Raw genomic sequence first — 17,942 nt, 5'->3', positions numbered from 1 at the left:
GATCAATTATTATTAAGCCTATGGAAATGTTAATCGAGCCAAGCCATGCAGTATTCTCTGATTGCATTTTCATGCTTGTATAACTTTGTTTTCCCTTGAGTTAATAATTGTTACTTTTAATTTTCTATGAGCCTCTAAACACTCCAACAGAAGGATAAATCTCCTCTCAACGTGTCTGAAGATATTTAAGTAATCACTTCTTTCTTTGGGAGACAGACCTCCCAAAGGTAATTGTCCATGGGCTCCCATCTGGACAGGCCAGCAGTACCGTGGTCATCCTTGGATGAGCAGATCTCCTTTCACCACTAACCTGGCATTCCCAGCGCTTCTTCCCTGAGCTGCATCCCTTGCTTCCTGGATTCTACATCTTCCTCTTCCTTGGTTAATATACAACATATATAAACAGCTCATACAACTCAACATCAAAAAAACCCATAGAAGCTGATTAAAAAATGGGCAGAAGACGAAATAGACATTTTCCCAAAGAAGAAATAAAGATGGCCAACAGGCACATGAAAAAATGCTCAACGTCATTAATTATCAGAGAACTGCAAAATCAAAATGAGATATCACCTCACACCTGTCAGAATGGCTATCATCAAAAAGAACAAATGTTGGTGAGGATGTGGAGAAAAGAGAACCCTTCTGCACTATTGGTGGAAATGTAAATTGTGCAGCCACTGTGGAAAACAGTAAAACGTTTCCTCAAAAAAACTAAAAATAGAACTACCATATAATCCAGCAATTCTACTCCTGGGTATGTATCCAAAGAAAATGAAAACACTAATTCAAAAAGATACATGTGGCTTCCCTGGTGGTGCAGTGGTTAAGAATCTGCCTGCCAATGCAGGGGACACGGGTTCGAGCCCTGGTCCGGGAAGATCCCACATGCCGTGGAGCAACTAAGCCCATGCGCCACAACTACTCTAGAGCCCGCGAGCCACAACTACTGAGACTGCAAGCCACAACTACTGAAGCCTGCGTGCCTAGAGCCCGTGGTCTGCAACAAGAGAAGCCACCTCAATGAGAAGCCTGCGCACCGCAACAAAGAGTAGCCCCTGCTCGCTGCAACTAGAGAAAGACCCACGCGCAGCAACGAAGACCCAACACAGCCAAAAATAAATAAATAAAATAAAACAAAACAAACAGAAAAAAAAAAAAAGATACATGTACCTCAATGTTCATAGCAGTATTATTTACAATAGCCAGAATATGGAAGCAACCGAAGTGTGCATCACAGATGAATGGATAAAGAAGTTGTGGTGTATACATATACAATGGAATATGACTCACCCATACATAAAAAAGAATGAACATTTTCCATTTGCAACAACAAGGCTGGACTTGGAGGGCATTATGCTAAGTGAAATAAGTCAGATAGAGTAAGACAAATACTGTATGATATCATTTACATGTGGAATCTAAAAAATAAAACTAGCGAATATAACAAAAAAGAATCAGACTCACAGATATAGAGAAGAAACTAATGGTTACCAGTGGGGAGAGGGGAGGTGGGAGGGGCAATATAAGGATAGGGGACTAAGAGGTACAAATTATTATGTGTAAAATAAATAAACTACAAGGATAGATTGTACAGTACAGGAAATATAACCATTATAACTGTAAATGGAGTATAACCTTTAAAAATTGTGAATCACTAAGTCATACATATAATATGTAAAATTGTATAATATTGTAAAACAACTATAACTTAGTAAGAGAAAATAAGATAATATGAAAAAGGCAGTATTCTAGAGTAGGTGAGGTTTACCTATTTCTTTGCAACTTTACTACCAGGTTATAATGACAGCAAGCTTTCAGAACAACTTTTGTCATATGGTCATGACACAAAACACCTTTTCTGTGAATTCTATGAAGGTCAATAGTTTGATTATTTTGATGTCTGTTCTATGCATCCCATGCCTACCATAATGCATGATGCCTGAGTCACTATTCCAGTGACAGGATTCAGCTAACCCTGTCAGTTATGGTGGAAGCATGGAATCTATGGAATCAGTGACAAGACTGAAGACCATTTAAGGATCAAACCCAGAGCACCATCATCAGCACAGTTAAAGGGTCTTTAGACCAGTGATGTCCAGTGGCAACGTATAATGTGAGCTATATTTAAAAACGAAAAACAGTATAATTTGAATAATATATGACCTGGTTTATCCAAAATATTATCATTTTAACATGTTGAACTAGCAATATTTCATATGCTAAATAGCTCATGTGTCTTGTGGCTACCGTATTGGACAGCATAGTTCCAAATTCTTAAACCCTATTCATTTTAGGGGTGGAAATATCTCTAAAATAGTTAAGCTACTGCACATATATTGGATACGATTACTTTTACTAAGGAAAACACAATTTGAACATCCATTATCTTAGCAAAATGTGTGAAATTGATGAGAAAGAGATAACTAAAGAGCTTGTAGTAGCTACTTCTGGAATAGAGACTTATTTTATTATTTTTATTGAAGTATAGTTGATTTACAATGTTGTACTAATTTCTGCTGCACAGTAAAGTGACTCAGTTATACACATATACATTCTTTTTTTTAAACTTTTTGTTTTATATTGGAGTATAGTTGATTAACAATGTTGTGTTAGTTTCAGGTGTACAGCAAAGTGATTCAGTTATACATATACATGTATCTATTCTTTTTCAAATGCTTTTCCCATTTAGGTTGTTACATAATATTGAGCAGAATTCCCTGTGCTATACACTAGGTCCTTGTTGGTTATCCATTTATTTATTTATTTTTTAATATCATTTTTAAAATTAACTAATTATTTTTGGTTGCGTTGGGTCTTCATTGCTGTGCGTGGGCTTTCTCTTTGCGGTGAGTGGGGGCTACTCTTTGCAGTTGCGGTGAGTGGGGGCTACTCTTTGCAGTGCGTGGGCTTCTCATTGCAGTGGCTTCTCTTGTTGGGGAGCACGGGCTCTATGCGTGCGGGCTTCAGTAGTTGTGGCACGTGGGCTCAGTAGTTGTGGCGCACAGGCTTAGTTGCTCCACAGCATGTAGGATCTTCTTGGACCAGGGCTTGAACCCAAGTCCCCTGCAATGGCAGGCGGATCCTTAACCGCAGCACCACTTGGAAGTCCCCTAGTTATCCATTTTAAATATAGCAGTGTGGGGCTTCCCTGGTGGCGCAGTGGTTGAGAGTCTACCTGCCGATGCAGGGGACACGGGTTTGTGCCCTGGTTCGGGAAGATCCCACATGCCACGGAGCGGCTAGGCCTGTGAGCCATGGCCGCTGAGCCTGTGCGTCTGGAGCCTGTGCTCCGCAACGGGAGGGGCCGCAACAGTGAGAGGCCCGCGTACCGCAAAGAAAGAAAGAAAGAAAGAAATATATATATTTATATATCAGTGTGTACATGTCAATCCTAAACTCCCTAACTATCCCTACTCCTCACCCATCCCCCCATAACCATAAGTTTATTCTCTATGTCTGTGAGTCTGTTTCTGTTTTGTAAATAAGTTCATTTGTTTCATTTTTTTAGATTTTGCACATAAGTGATATTTCTCTTTCTCTGTCTGACTTCACTCAGTATGACAATCTCTAGATCCATCCATGTTGCTGCAAATGGCATTATTTTATTCTTTTTAATGGCTGAGTAATATTCCATTGTATATATGTACCACATCTTCTTTATCCATTCTTCTGTCATTGGACATTTAGGTTGCTTCCATGACCTGAACAGACATTTCTCCAAAGAAGACATACAGACGGCCAAGAGGCACATGAAAAGATGTTCAACCTCGCTAATTATTAGAGAAATGCAAATCAAAACTACAGTGAGATATCACCTCACAACTGTCAGAATGGCTATCATCAAAAAATCCACAAACAATAAATGCTGGAGAGGGTGTGGAGAGAAGGGAACCCTCCTATATTGTTGGTGGGAATGTAAATTGGTGCAGCCACTATGGAAAACAGTATGGAGGTTCCTTAAGAAACTAAACATAGAGCTACCATATGATCCTGCAATCCCACTCCTGGGCATATACCCGGAGAAAAACACGATCCGAAAGGATACATGCACCCCAGTGTTCATTGCAGTGCTGTTTACAATAGCCAAGACATGGAAGCAGCATTCTTTCTTTAATACTCTTTTCCATTATGCTTTATCCCAGGAGACTGGATAGAGTTTCTTGTGCTATATAGTAGAACCTTGTTGTTTATCTATTCTAAATGTAATAGTTTGCATCTACTAACCCCAAACTCCCAGTCCATCCCTCTCCCTCCCCCTTGGCAACCACAAGTCTGTTCTCTATGTCTGTGAGTCTGTTTCTGTTTTGTAGATAAGTTCATTTGTGCCATATTTTAGATTCCACATATAAGTGATATCATATGATATTTGTCTTTCTCCTTCTGACTTACTTCACTTAATATGATAATCTGTAGTTGCATCCATGTTGCTGCAAATGGCATTATTTCATTCTCTTTTATGGCTGAGTAGTAAGCCATTGTATATATGTACCACGTCTTCTTTATCCATTCATCTGTCGATGGACATTTAGGTTGTTTCCATGTCTTGGCTATTGTGAATAGTGCTGTTATGAACACTGGGGTGCATGTATCTTTTTGAATTATAGTTTTGTTCAGGTATATGTCCAGAACTGGGATTGTTGGATAATATGGTACCTTTATTTTTAGTTTTCTGAGGAAGCTCCATACTGTTTTCCATAGTGGCTGTACCAACTTACATTCCCACCAACAGTGTAGGAGGATTCCTTTTTCTCCACACCTTCTCTAGCATTTGTTATTTGTAGACTTTTTAATGATGGCCATTCTGACCTGTGTGAAGTGGTACCTCATTGTAGTTTTGAGTTGCATTTCTCTAGTAATTAGTGATGTTGAGCATCTTTTCATGTGTCTACTGGCCATCTGTATGTCTGCTTTGGAGAAATGTCTATTAAGGTCTTCTGCCCATTTTTTTTGATTGGGTTTGTTTTTGTTGTTATTGTTGAGCTGCGTGAGCTGTTTGTTTATCTTGGAGATTAAGTCCTTGTTGGGCACATCGTTTACAAATATTTTCTCCCATTCCGTAGTTTGTCTTTTTGGTTGTTTTATGGTTTCCTTTGCTGTGCAAAAGCTTGTAAGTTTGATTAGGTCCCATTTGTTTATTTCTGTTTTTATTTCTATTGCCTTGGGAGACTGACCTAAGAAAACATTGGTACAATTTATGTCAGAGAATGTTTCGCCTAGTCTCTCTTCTGGGAGTTTTATAGTGTCAGGTCTTATATTTAAGTCTTTAAGCCTTTTGAGTTTATTTTTGTGCACAGTGTGAGGGTGTGTTCTAACTTCATTGATTTACATGCAGCTGTCTAACTTTCCCAGCACCACCTGCTGAAGAGACTTTTTTCCCATTTTATATTCTTGCCTCCTTTTTCAAAGAATAATTGACTGGAGGTGTGTGGGTTTGTTTCTGGGCTCTCTGTTCTGTTCCACTTATCTGTATGTCTGTTTTTGTACCAGTACCACACTGTTTTGATTACTGTAGCTTTGTAGTATTGTCTGAAGTCTGGGAGATTTATGCCTCCTGCTTTTTTTTCCCCCCCTTGGGATTGCTTTGGCAATTCTGGGTTTTTTATGGTTCTATATAAATTTTAGGATTATTTGTTCTAGTTCTGTGAAAAATGTCATGGATAATTTGATAGGGGTGGTATTAAATCTGTAGATTGCTTTGGGCAGTATTGCCATTTTAACAATGTTAACTCTTCCAACCCAAGAACGTGAGATATCTTTCCATTTCTTTAAATCCTCTTTAATTTATTAATGTTTTTATAGTTCTCAGCAAACAAGTCTTTCACCTCCTTGGAAAGGTTTATTCCTAGGTATTTTATTTTCTTAGTGCAATTTTAAAAGGTATTTTTTTTACATTCTTTTTCTGATATTTCATTGTTAGTGTAAATAAATGCACTGATTTCTGAATGTTAATCTTGTATCCTGCTACTTTGCTGAATTCATTTATTAGATCTAGTAGTTTTTGTGTGAAGTCCTTAGGGTTTTCTATATATAGTATCATGTCATCTGCAAATAGTGACAATTTTACCTCTTCCCTTCCAATTTGGATAAAAAACAATGGTTAGATGCCACTAAGTAGGTGGAAATGCCTTAACCATATGCATGTTGTCAGGCCCAAGGGCCTCTTCCATTGTTGTCAAGGGGAGTGCTAACCTTGTCTCCTTTTATACAACACTGGAATAGAGAATTTTTTGATGAAATGTTTAGCTGACAGCAATTGACTGAGGTATAATTCCTGAACAGCGCAACTAACCTTCTGGAATGAGATTTAAAGTAACAGCATACAGTTTCTTCTGATGGACTGTATTTTAAAACCAATGTGATATTGCCCGTACTTTGGGAAATATTTCCAAAAAGCTATGAAATAGATCTTCAAAAATTTTATACATATGCAAACACAAATATTGTTCCAAAATTGTGTGTGTATGTCTGTGTGTCCATGTAGGCACAAAGGATTCACACTTTAAGTCAGACTGTCTTGGGTATCTTGCTAAAACTCTTTCCCACTAGTTCTTAGAAAACTTTAATATGATAGCACCAGGGAGCCTGAGGCAGCATGACTTATGGTGGTGAGGCAGAGTAATGTTTTGAGATACTCACCTGAATTGTTTGCTGAATATTTTTTTCCTCTCCTGAATTTTAATTAGGTAGATCTTGTTTTATTATCCAGTCTGCCATTCTGTGTCTTTTGATTGGAGCATTATTCCATTGATATTTAAAGTAATTATGATAAGTATGTATTTATTGCCATTTTAAACCTTGTTTTCCATTTGATTTTGTATTTCTTCTTTGTTCCATTTATTTTTTCCATTTTGTAGGTTGATGGGGTTTTTTTTAAATTGTGCTTGAGTTTCTTTCTTTTTGGTTTTTGTGAATCTTTTATATATTTTTGATTTGTGATTAGCCTGGTTTTCAAGTATGTTAACCCATAACTATATCTACTTGCTTTAGACTGATAGTCATATAAGTTCAAACACACTCTTTTTTTTTTGGCTGTGTTGGGTCTTCATTGCTGTGCGTGGGCTTTCTCTAGTTGTGGTGAGTGGAGGCTACTCATCGTACTGGTGCGTGGGCTTCTCATTTCAGTGGCTTCTCTTGTTGTGGAGCACAGGCTCTAGGTGTGTGAGCTACAGTAGTTGCAGCACCCTGGCTCAGTAGTTGCGGCACACAGGCCCTAGAACACGCGGGCTTCAGTAGTTGCAACATGTGGGCTCAGTAGTTGCGACATGCAGGCCCTTGAGCGCTCAGGCTTCAGTAGTTGTGGTGCACAGGTTTAGTTGCTCTGTGGCATGTGAGATCTTCCCAGACCAGGGATCGAACCCGTGTCCCCTGCATTGGCAGGTGAATTCTTAACCACTGCACCACCAGGGAAATTCCCAACACATTCTAAAAGATCTACATTTTCTTATTCCCCTCACCTATGTTTTGTGATCTTGATGTCCTATTTTACATCTTCATGTTTATACTTTTGCTGTTCGTTGTAGTTATAATTGCTTTCAGAATTTTTTTTTGATTTTTTTTTAAAGTCTATGTACTAGCTTGTTTAAGTGATCTTCAATCCTTTTAAATATTTGCCTTTTGTATTGTGATTTTCCCTTTCCTATAGAATCTTGCTTCTTTTCTATTTACAGAAGAACCTTCACTATTTCTTTCAGTTTTAGTATTGCTGTATTCTTTTAGTTTTTGCTTCTCTGAGGAATTCTTTATCTCTCCTATTCTAAGTGATAGTCTTGCTGGGTAGCGTATCCTTGGTTTCAGGTTTTTCCCTTTCAGCACTTTGAATATATTTTGCTCCTCCCTTCTGGCCTGAAAAAGGTTCTGTAGAGAAATCAGCTGATAGCCTTATGGGGGTTCCCTTGTAACTGACTCTTTGCTTTTCTCTTGCTGCCTTTAGAATCCTCTCTTTATCTTTAATTTTTGCCATTTTAATTATGATACATCTTGGTGTGGGTCTCTTTGGGCTCCTTTTATTTGGGAGCCTCTGTGCTTCCTGTACTTGGATATCTGTCTCCTTCTTTAGATCAGGGAGGTTTTCAGCCATAATTTCTTCAAATACACCTTTGATTCCTTTTCTCTTTCTTCTTTATCTGGAGCCCGTATTGTGCATAGGTTGGCATGCTTTATGTTATCCCATAGATCTCATATGTTGCTTTCTTTCCTTCCTTTTCACTTGTCTTTCTGTCTGCTGTTCTGATGGGGTGATTTCCATTATTCTATCTTCCAGACCACTTATTTGTTCTGCATTATTTAGGCTGTTATTCACTGCCTTTAGCTCAGTTTTTATCTCAGAAATTGAGTTGTCTAATTTTGAATGTTTCCTCTTTATAGGTTCTAGTTCCTGTTACAGTGATCTGCATTTCTTTTGACAGTCTCTGTTAATTCCTTTAGCATTTTTACTACCTCTTTTTTGAACTCAGGGTCTGGTAGACTAGAGAGATCTGTTTCATTGTTCTTTCAAGGGATTTCTCTTGTTCTTTTAGTTGGAAGTAATTCCTCTGTTTCATTTTACTTAAATTTCTCTGACTTATGAATTTAGGAGGAACAGTTATCTACAGTGGTCTTGAAGGGCTGTTTTTATGTGGGAACATCCCTGTGTGAACTGTGTGAGTCCAGTATTTTTTGTGCAAGGGCTATTTTTGGTATAGATGCCTGCCACGGTTTTCCTCAGTGTGTGTCTGTTGTCCCCTTGATAGGGGTGTGTTTTGTGTTGTGGTGACTGGAGTCTGCACTAGATGTTGGGCAGGGCCTCCTCTTTGCTCTGTGGCTGTCACAGCTCTGTCAGGGGCAGGCTCTGCTCCCCAGTTCTTGGAGTAGAAACCCCCGGATCCAGTTTGGGGTGAGGTGCACTGTGGTGTGAGATAGACAGGACTGGAGTGCTCCTGCTGGGAAAGGAGCTACTATGTGTTTCTCCCCAGGGGCTGTCACTGGGACATGCAACTCTGTGACACCTCCTGCCACCTGGTTTGCGCACTCACAGTCTGCTGCTGCTAGTGTAGCCCCTGGACCTATCCCCACTGTGGGAGCATTGACAATCAGCTCAGACATCAACCCTGCCTCCCGTGAGGGCGAGCTCCCAAAGTCCGCTGAAGCCAAAGCTGCACCCCACCACGAGCGTGCTGATAATGAGGTTCCATCCTGCACACACCCACTCTGTTGGCCTGGACCACACTCCAGGCCTTTCGGGCTGTCTTCACGCAGCCAAACTGAGTCCTCTCCCTGGATCTGTCTGCTGAAGCCTGAGTTTCAGCACCCAGCCACTGCGAAGGAGGTTCCCAGGGGGAGGGAAACTTTCCTTTTTCACAGTGCCTTCCCAGGGATGCACGTCCTGTCCAAATTCCCTTTTTTTTTTCCGTTTTGCCCTACCTGGTTACATGGGGATCTTTCTTATAGTTTTAGTTGTATAAGAGATCTCCTGCCAGCTTTCAGCTGGTATTCTGTGAGAATTTTTCCACATGTAGATGTATTTTTGATGTGTTTGTGGGGGGAGGTGAGCTACACGTCCTTCTGCCCCACCATCTTGATCTCCTCCCCCTCTGAAGAATTTTTAACATTAGACTAGTTATGACCTTCAACTTTGGTAAATGTCAGGGCCCTGGTGACTCTTCATTACTATAACTGGATATCCTAGAATATGGTTTTGTTTTTTTTAAAGATTATGCTGCTGTAGTCATGATAGCTTGCTAAGGATGGGTGGGGTATTACATTATGTACCAAGGGATAATAATTTTGTTTGACAGGAAATACATGTTAATAGTTATTAAGAGCTTAGTATGTTATATTCAGCATTATGTTAAGTGCTTGACTTGGAGCATTTCATTGAATTCTCCTAATACTAGAGAGATCCCTATCACCCTTCAATGACAGACAAGAAACAGCATAGAAAGCCTAGTTATTTTACCTACAATCACGTGGTTCAAGTGGCAAAGTTGGGTTTAAACTGATGCATGTGACTTGGTGCTTATTCTCTTCCTCAACTCATTTACATTCTCTCTTTCTGCTTCTCTCTCTCTGTCTCCATCTCTCATCTCTCTTTCTCTCTCTCTCTCTCTCTCTCACACACACACACACACAGAATACCTATACCTAGAATAACTGTGTGTACATACTCTATACACTGATAATGATGAACTGCATCAGGTATTTATTTACTGCCACTACTCTGTACCAGGTACTGTTCTAGGTGCTGAGTGAGAAGCAAGAAATATGACAGACAAGGTTTTTGTCACTAGTGGGAAGAGACAGGACTTAGAGCCATAAGGTCATTCCAGAAATCCAGTGTGATAAAGAAAACAAAATAGGATGCTGTGATTGAGGATGAACTACTGGGAGGCGTTTAATGTGGCGGCTGTGGAAAGCATCTTTGAGAAGATGACATTTGAGCTCAGACTTGAATGAAGAGAGGGAATCCTCCGTGCCAAGATCTGGAGCGAGAGCTTTCCAGCTTGAGCAGAAGCCCTCCAGTGAGAGCAAGTAGGGTGTGTTCAAGGGACAGAAAGAAGGTCAGTGAATCTGGAGCATAATCAGTAGGAGGAAAGTTGGGTGGAAATGAAATCACAGGAGTAGGTGGAGCTAGACCTTTAGGGCCTGTGGCTCATGGTGGAAGAGGAGGAGAAGAAAGAAGAGGAAGAGGGTGAGGGTGCTATGTACGGCCTGGCCTCCCAAGGACAGGTGGTGGCCAGAGGTTCTTACGTATTTACCTCACTTAATCCTCCCAACAATCCTGGGATGTAGGAACCGTCATCTGTACTCCTCAGAGATCAACTGTGAAACTTGAGCCCTGAGTATCTGTCACTTCCTTCGGTGTTTCAAAGGTTACTGCAGAATCCTGCAAATCCAACTGAATTCACTTACAATATGATTGAAACACCTACTGGATGCTTGTAACGGATTTCACTGTTAAATTCGTATTCTTATATTTCTCTTCAGTGTTGCTTTATTGGTGGTCCTCTGAAAATAGTCACTCTTCTTTAACACAAGAACATCTGCTAGAGATCTTTCACTTGGCTCTTCTGTCTAGTCAGTTAACATTTATAATCAAAATATGTTCTCCTTGTCCTTAACAACAGTATTCTCTTCACTAAGAATCCTTGAAGTTGCCCATGCAATACGTGAGGATGGAAAATCTTATTTTCCTTTTATTCCTTGAACCTCGATTTATCGACCAAATTACTTGCCAGGAATGTTTGTCATATGTGTCCCCTGGGACTTGCAGCAGCAGAGCTGGGCTGCAAAGCCTGGGTCTTTGTTGATGTGTAGTGGCTCAGGGGCTACAGTTACCTGCCCAGGCTCAGCTCACCTTCATTCAAGTATAAGCTATTTTTATCTTTTTTTTTTTTAAAAACCCAGAATGTTAAGTGAGGCACACCCCATTTCTGCTGGAGCCGTTCTAGTATATTTTTAAAATTAATTAATTAATTAATTTATGGCTGTGTTGGGTCTTCGTTTCTGTACGAGGGCTTTCTCTAGTTGTGGCAAGCGGGGGCCACTCTTCATCGCGGTGCGCCGGCCTCTCACTATTGCGGCCTCTCTTGTTGCGGAGCATAGGCTCCAGACACGCAGGCTCAGTAATTGTGGCTCACGGGCCCAGTTGCTCTGCAGCATGTGGGATCCTCCCAGACCAGGGCTCGAACCCATGTCTGCTGCATTGGCAGGCAGATTCTCAACCACTGTGCCACCAGGGAAGCCCCTATTTTTATCTTTTTAAAAAATCATTTTCTCCAGGTTGAAATCAAAGTGTTGGCAGGGTCACGCTCCTTCTTGAGGCTTTAGGGAAGAATTCATTCCTTTCTTCTTCCAGCTTCTGGGGGCTGCCTGCAGTCCTTGGCTTGTGGTTGTTTTACTCTAATCTCTGCTTCTGTGGTCACATTGCTTTTTCTTCTGTTTGTGTGTCTGTGTCAAATCTCCCACTGCCTCCCTTTTTATAAGGATACATGCAATTGCATTTAAAATACTTGGATAATGCAGGATAATCTCTTATATCAAGATCCGTGTGGACTCACAGCTTCAGTCCTTTTTTTGCCATTGTCAACTGAAAGAAAACTCAAAACCTAAAAGTTGCAAGTTATGCTTTATTTGGGGATCTTATTGAAGATTATAGTTGGGAAGATTTTCAGATAGCTCTGAGGAACTGTTCCAAAGAGGTAAGGGTGGAGCCAGGATATATAGGAGCTTTTGCTGGAGAAAAAACAAAAACAAAAAAACATGTAGTCGAACATCAAAAGATTACTGGTAATCACAAAAAACAGCCATCTCTAGTTAATGATTTTAGTGCTTTTCTTTGTATGGGAAGATGCAGAAGTCTGTTCTCATTGAAAGTCTTCCTTTGATATGCATCCTAACTATCTCTGGCCAGTATCCTGTTTTTCTCCATCCTGAATCCCCTCAGGGTATACCATGGGTAGAGGCAGGGGGTCTGCAGTGGCTGCTGGCTTGATGGTGGGCAACACTCCTTGTTTACATTTAAGTTAGTATTCAGAGTCCAGAGGTTAGGGTATAGATAGTTTTAGAGGGACAGTTTTCAGCCTATCATAATACTAACAGCAGTTGAGTTGTTCAGTATTTATTAATAGTATATCTTATGTCTTTCCTTTTAGATTGTCAGATTCATGTGGGCAGGAATTTTTGTTTTGTTTTGTATACCTTAACAAATATGAAGACTTCTGCTGGAACTCTGGGATGGGGGAGGGAAGTGAGTCCTTTTGGTTTCAGGTGGAATTTGGCGCACACGAAGAATATTTTTGCCACATGCGAATGTGGGTTTTCAATTTACTTGATTTCCCAGGAGCTAAAGAAATGTAATGGTATATAAGCCTTTTTTAATTTGTAAGACTTGTCATGCGATTGCATGACGCTATTCACATCTTACACTCCTGAAAACCATATTCATCTATTGGTTTGTAAGGTAGCAATGGGATTGAACCAATTGGCATTACATGGGTACCATGTAATAGACATTTAATTGGGCACGTGCCCGGAAGGAACCAACGAATTAAGCATTTGGGTAGAATATTTAATGTATTAAACATCCAACATAGAAAGTTAAGTCAATGGGTTTTCTCTCTACTTATTTTGTACCTGAAAATAGCTCAAGAAGATCTGTAGAGACATAGCTCTCATTCCTCCCTGCAAAGGTTCATAATGTAAGGGCTTTCACATGTATCTCGTCATTGGGAATTTAGGTGATGATATAAAGGATTATTATCTCCAAGGAACGTGTGAGCTGTCAAAGTAAAATAAAAATCCTCCCACCCCCTCCCCAGCTCGTTAATAATTTGACCAAATCTGTCGTATAGTGTGTCTTGACACAAGTTTGTTTATGATCAAGGAAACATTAACTAGAATATTCCTTCATAAATAGGAATGTTTAACATATAAAAGATAGGACTTACGAGGCAGTTTATATTCTGAACTATGCTTATATCCTAGGGTTGTGATGGACAAAATAATTATCAGAGTTTCTACAAACCTTATGGGAGAGAAATAGCATGTTGAAGACAAGTGCACGGAAAATCTCTACTGGGATTCAGGCAAACTGTATAGATTTTGTTATTGATACCTGTATATCCAAAACCCAGTCTGCCTATTCAGGCACAAATCTGTATTGAAGGAATGCTGTGTGCCAGGCATGATGCTAGATTTGGTATAAAAAATATGATACCTCCCCCAAAGACTTTCAGGTCTAGTAAGAGACAAAAAGAAATAATCTTTAAAGCATTGTGATTCATGTTTGTGTTGGAAAATGTCTTCTCCTTCCATATTCTGTCTCCTCCTTCCACTCCAAGCACCCCTGGTGGGAAGACTCTCCAGAGCTTTGTTGCAGCAGGTAGACTGCAGGCCATAGACCCTGTGGGCAGACAGAATAAAATAGCCCTGCTGTCCCCACCTACCGGTGTTCACACCCTCATATAATCCTTTCCTGTTGAGTGTGGCAGCACCTGTGACTTGATTTTAACCAGTGGAATATGGAAAGGCAATGGGATGTATATGATTGTGTTTATGTGATTATGTAAGATTGTAGCATCCATTTTTTTAAATTGTAGTATAGTTGACTTACAATGTTGTGACAGTTTCAGGTGTACAGCAAAGTGATTTGGTTACACACACACACACATTCTTTTCAAATTATTTCCCGTTATAGGTTATTACAAGGTATTGAATATAGCTCCCTGTGCTACACAGTAGGTCCTTGTTGTTTATTTTATATATAGTAGTGTGTATCTGTTAATCTCAAACTCCTAATTTATCCCTGCGCCCCTTTCCCCTTTGGTAACTATAAGCTTGTTTTCTATGTCTGTGAGTCTATTTCTGTTTTGTAACTAAATTTATTTGTATCATTTTTTAGATTCCACACATAAGTGGTATCATATGATATTTGTCTTACTTCAGTTGGCATGATAACCTCTAGGTCCATCCATGTTGCTGCAAATGGCATTATTTCATTCTTTTTTATGGCTGAGTAGTATTCCATTGTGTATATATACCACATCTCCTTTATCCATTCATCTGTTAATGGACATGTAGGTTGTTTCCATATCTTGGCTGTTGTAAATAGTGCTGCTGTGAACATTGGGGTACATGGATTTTTTTCAAATTAGAGTTTTCTTCTTTCCTGGATATATTGCTAGAGTCTTGCTAGAGTCTCTCTCTCTCTGTCACTGGCTTTGAACAAGCAAGTTGCCACAAGTCCTATGGCCACAAGAAACTGAATGCTTCTAACATCCGTGGGCATGAGGAAGCACATACTTCCCCAGCTGAACCTTCAGAAGAGAGCCCAGTCCTGGCTGACACCCTGATTACAGCCTTGTGAGATACTGATTACAGCAACAGAAAACTAGTCCAGTTCCCAAAGCCCTGGCATAGGGCTCCCTCCCAGGTGTGGCTTGGTCTTAGTTTCACTAGAGGTAAGAAGCAGACCATGGGGAGTGGAGGAGTGGAGGACTGGGGAGAAGTAAGGGAGGCACATGGGCTTTCACTGAGGCTAAAGAGCTTATACCTGTTCCAAGAGGCACTGGGAATCCTTTGAAGCATTTTAAATGAAGGAATAACAAGTTTAGATTTATGAGCTCTGATTTCCCTCTCAATAAAAATGAGGGAGAAAGGCTGATTCCCTAAATTCTTTGCACCTGGAGCCCATCACCCTGATCTTGTTCTTTCCCCGTCCTCGATTAAATGCCTTTGGACGGGTCCATTTCTGGCCCAGTGCCACTGGGATCTCCTCACACTTCCCAGCGCTCTCCTATCCCTTCCTAAACCCTAAAGTTATTTCTGAAACTTTCTTCTGATTTACTCTACCACTTTCAAAGTTTCTGAAGACAAGTGGAATTAATGCATTATTGGTCTTTAGAAAGTAGCTTCAGAGGTCATCCCTACAAAAGCCTGAAGAGCTGAGACATTCTAGATGAGTCCTTAGGGAGTCAGAATTTGACAGTCAAATGAGGCTTAGCGGGGTGGGTAACACACCTTGGGCACACGGGCAGCTAGTCTCAGCTCTGATCATGACTTCATTGAAACTATCTAGTTCCATTACTGCCAGTGATCTAGCTTTGTTCTTACTGACATATTTTCAGTAAATATATGAGAGAAATATATTCTTGTTACACAGCTGTGCCCCTTCAACCCTTCATCAATCATCAACTCTCTCTATTCCATTCTTTCTTAGTTCCACTAGTTTTTAAACTGTTTGTGAAAAAGACCTTATTTCTGAATCCAGTTTATTGTTACTCATCAGAGTCGTTTGTAGACTTACCTCCGTCTCTCTTTTTTTCATGCCTTTTGGTGATTGTTGTGGTGCGTATTCCCTCTGTCCTTCTGATACCGACCAGGGTTCTTGGCCTTCCCCAATCAACAGAAATTGACTAGAGGCCAGACAAGAAATTCAGGCAAGGTTTTACTGGGGCCCCTGTGGCCGCAGGAGGGAGTTCCCTTGCTCGCTTCCCCAAGTGAGCTGGCTCCTTATATGGGGTGAGGGTAGGGGTGTGTCCAGGGGTCGGGCCAGAGGTGTTCTGCCCACCCCTTGGTGATGCTGTGTGCCGGGGGCATGCACAGTACCCTGCTTTGGCTCCTGATAGCCGGTTTGTGCTCCGGGCTCTCCAGAAGTGGCAGTTGGGTCTTTTGGTCTTTTTGTGTCTCTTGTTCCAGAATCTGCCCCACCTGCTCGTGCACACAGTTATCTTTAGTCCCATACAGTTTCTTTGTATTTTGCTGCTGGAGGAGACGTGTGTCCAGGTGCAAGCACTGCAGCACTGCAGCAAGCTGTCTCACTTCCCTCCCTTTACTCCCTTGTGGATTCCCCCTTCAATCTGTTCATCCACTCGTCAAGCATTTCAGTGGCCTAGTGACCTAGGCATTGAGAATAAAAGAAAAGCTACAATCCTCTCCTGGCCTCTAGATGACCAGCAATCAAACTGGAGGAAAGATGGTGCGCCCACAGCTGTGCAGCTGAAGCACAGTGTGTGTCCAGTTGCCTGCAGGACGTTCCCACCCAGTTGCCGAGCAGCATTTCCAACTCAGGGCTCCAGTCTGAACACAGGATTACACCTGCCCTCCTCCCCACTGTTCCTCTTGCCAGGTTTCCTGTGTCAGCAAACAGCACCACTGTCCATTCAGTTGCCCAATCCGAAACCAAGGAGGCCTCCTTGCTCTCTTCTCTTCCCTCGGAGCCAGTCAGTCAGACACCAGGTCTCGTCCCTATCTCTCCCTGTCTCTTGACTCTGTCTGCCTCCGTCTACCCTCTGTCTATCACTCCTATCCTCTCACTAGACTATCACAATGGCCTCCTGACTGTTTTTGCCGCATCCTTCTTTGGTCCTCCTCTTCCAATCCATTCTTTCCGTAGAAGCCACAGTTGTACTTTAAAGGCACAAACCTGGTTGAGATACTGCCCTATTTAACATCCTTCCATGGTCCTCAGTGCACCAGGAAGGAGGCCCAACCCCTCGTGCTCTGGCCCCTGTGTCCCTGCGCAGCTCAGAGGCCTCCCCCTCCACCCCTCACCCCCACCCCCCACCCCAGCCTGTGGGTCTGGAACACACCGCGCAAGCGCTCTTCTCCCTGGGCCACGCTGTGTGCTGTTCCCACACCTTACACATGCCCCTGCCCCATTCTCCTCCCCATGGCCTCTTCACAGGAAATGTCCCCGCCCCAAGACAGGGTGATGTATCCTGACTTTCCCGTGCTTCAGCATGTTGGTCCTGCCTCTAAAAAATTGATTATGGAAGACCATTTGGGTGATGCAAACACACTTCTGTTTTTTTTTTTTTTTTAACACTTCACAAAGCTGGCAGTCTCCATTCAGAGAACTACAAAACGGGGCGGGAGATAGGAAGCATTTATAGGATAAAGAAACGAGCAAGGAGAGAAATATAGAAACTCTCTGGCTGGGGCCACATAGTCAACCTTGTTTGTGGTGAGAAGAACAAAGAAGTAAGTATAGAGCCCAGAGCTGGCTTGACCTTGGGGGTCGGCTGACCCGGTCGACTGCGTTTCTGTCAAGCGGAACATTTACCAGGACAGGAAAGTTATCCAAGTTTCAGTTTGCTGACGTGGTACCTGGGCAGGAGCAGCTTTGTCTTGGGCCTAGAAATTTCTTTCAGTGGTCCTTATGTAATAATTGCCTACTTGGCTTCACTCTTGTTCCCCACCTCCAGCCTAAGGACAGCATCTCAAAGCCTGGTTTAGCTCATCGCAGTGGAAAAACTCAATAGGTCTAGATGGTTTAACAAATGCAGGCTATGTGGTTTAATGGTTTAGAATTTAGGCTCCAGAAGCACAAAGCTTGGGTTAGGTTTCCCACTGGTAGCAAATTGTTTGCCTGGACCTGCGCTGGAGTCCTAGCCCAGGCCAGGATCCCTTGTCTCTGTCAGGGTCAGCGAGGTTCTTTTTCTGCTCAGATTCGTACAGACAAT

At 41.5% G+C, this 17,942-nt stretch overlaps 1 non-coding gene across 1 annotated transcript; it reads right to left on the bottom strand.

The window, feature by feature from the left end:
* Positions 1-6,088: 6,088 nt before the first annotated feature.
* LOC115852503 (U6atac minor spliceosomal RNA) lies at positions 6,089-6,214 on the bottom strand. The gene has a single exon (XR_004039180.1). It is a non-coding gene; the product is annotated as a U6atac minor spliceosomal RNA (small nuclear RNA).
* Positions 6,215-17,942: the final 11,728 nt, after the last annotated feature.

The sequence above is a fragment of the Globicephala melas genome, chromosome 2 (assembly GCF_963455315.2).
Source record: "Globicephala melas chromosome 2, mGloMel1.2, whole genome shotgun sequence".
NCBI classification, from domain to species: Eukaryota; Metazoa; Chordata; class Mammalia; order Artiodactyla; family Delphinidae; genus Globicephala; species Globicephala melas.
The sequence above is the reverse complement of the archived record's forward strand: the minus strand, read 5'-3'. Positions and strand labels throughout refer to the sequence as shown.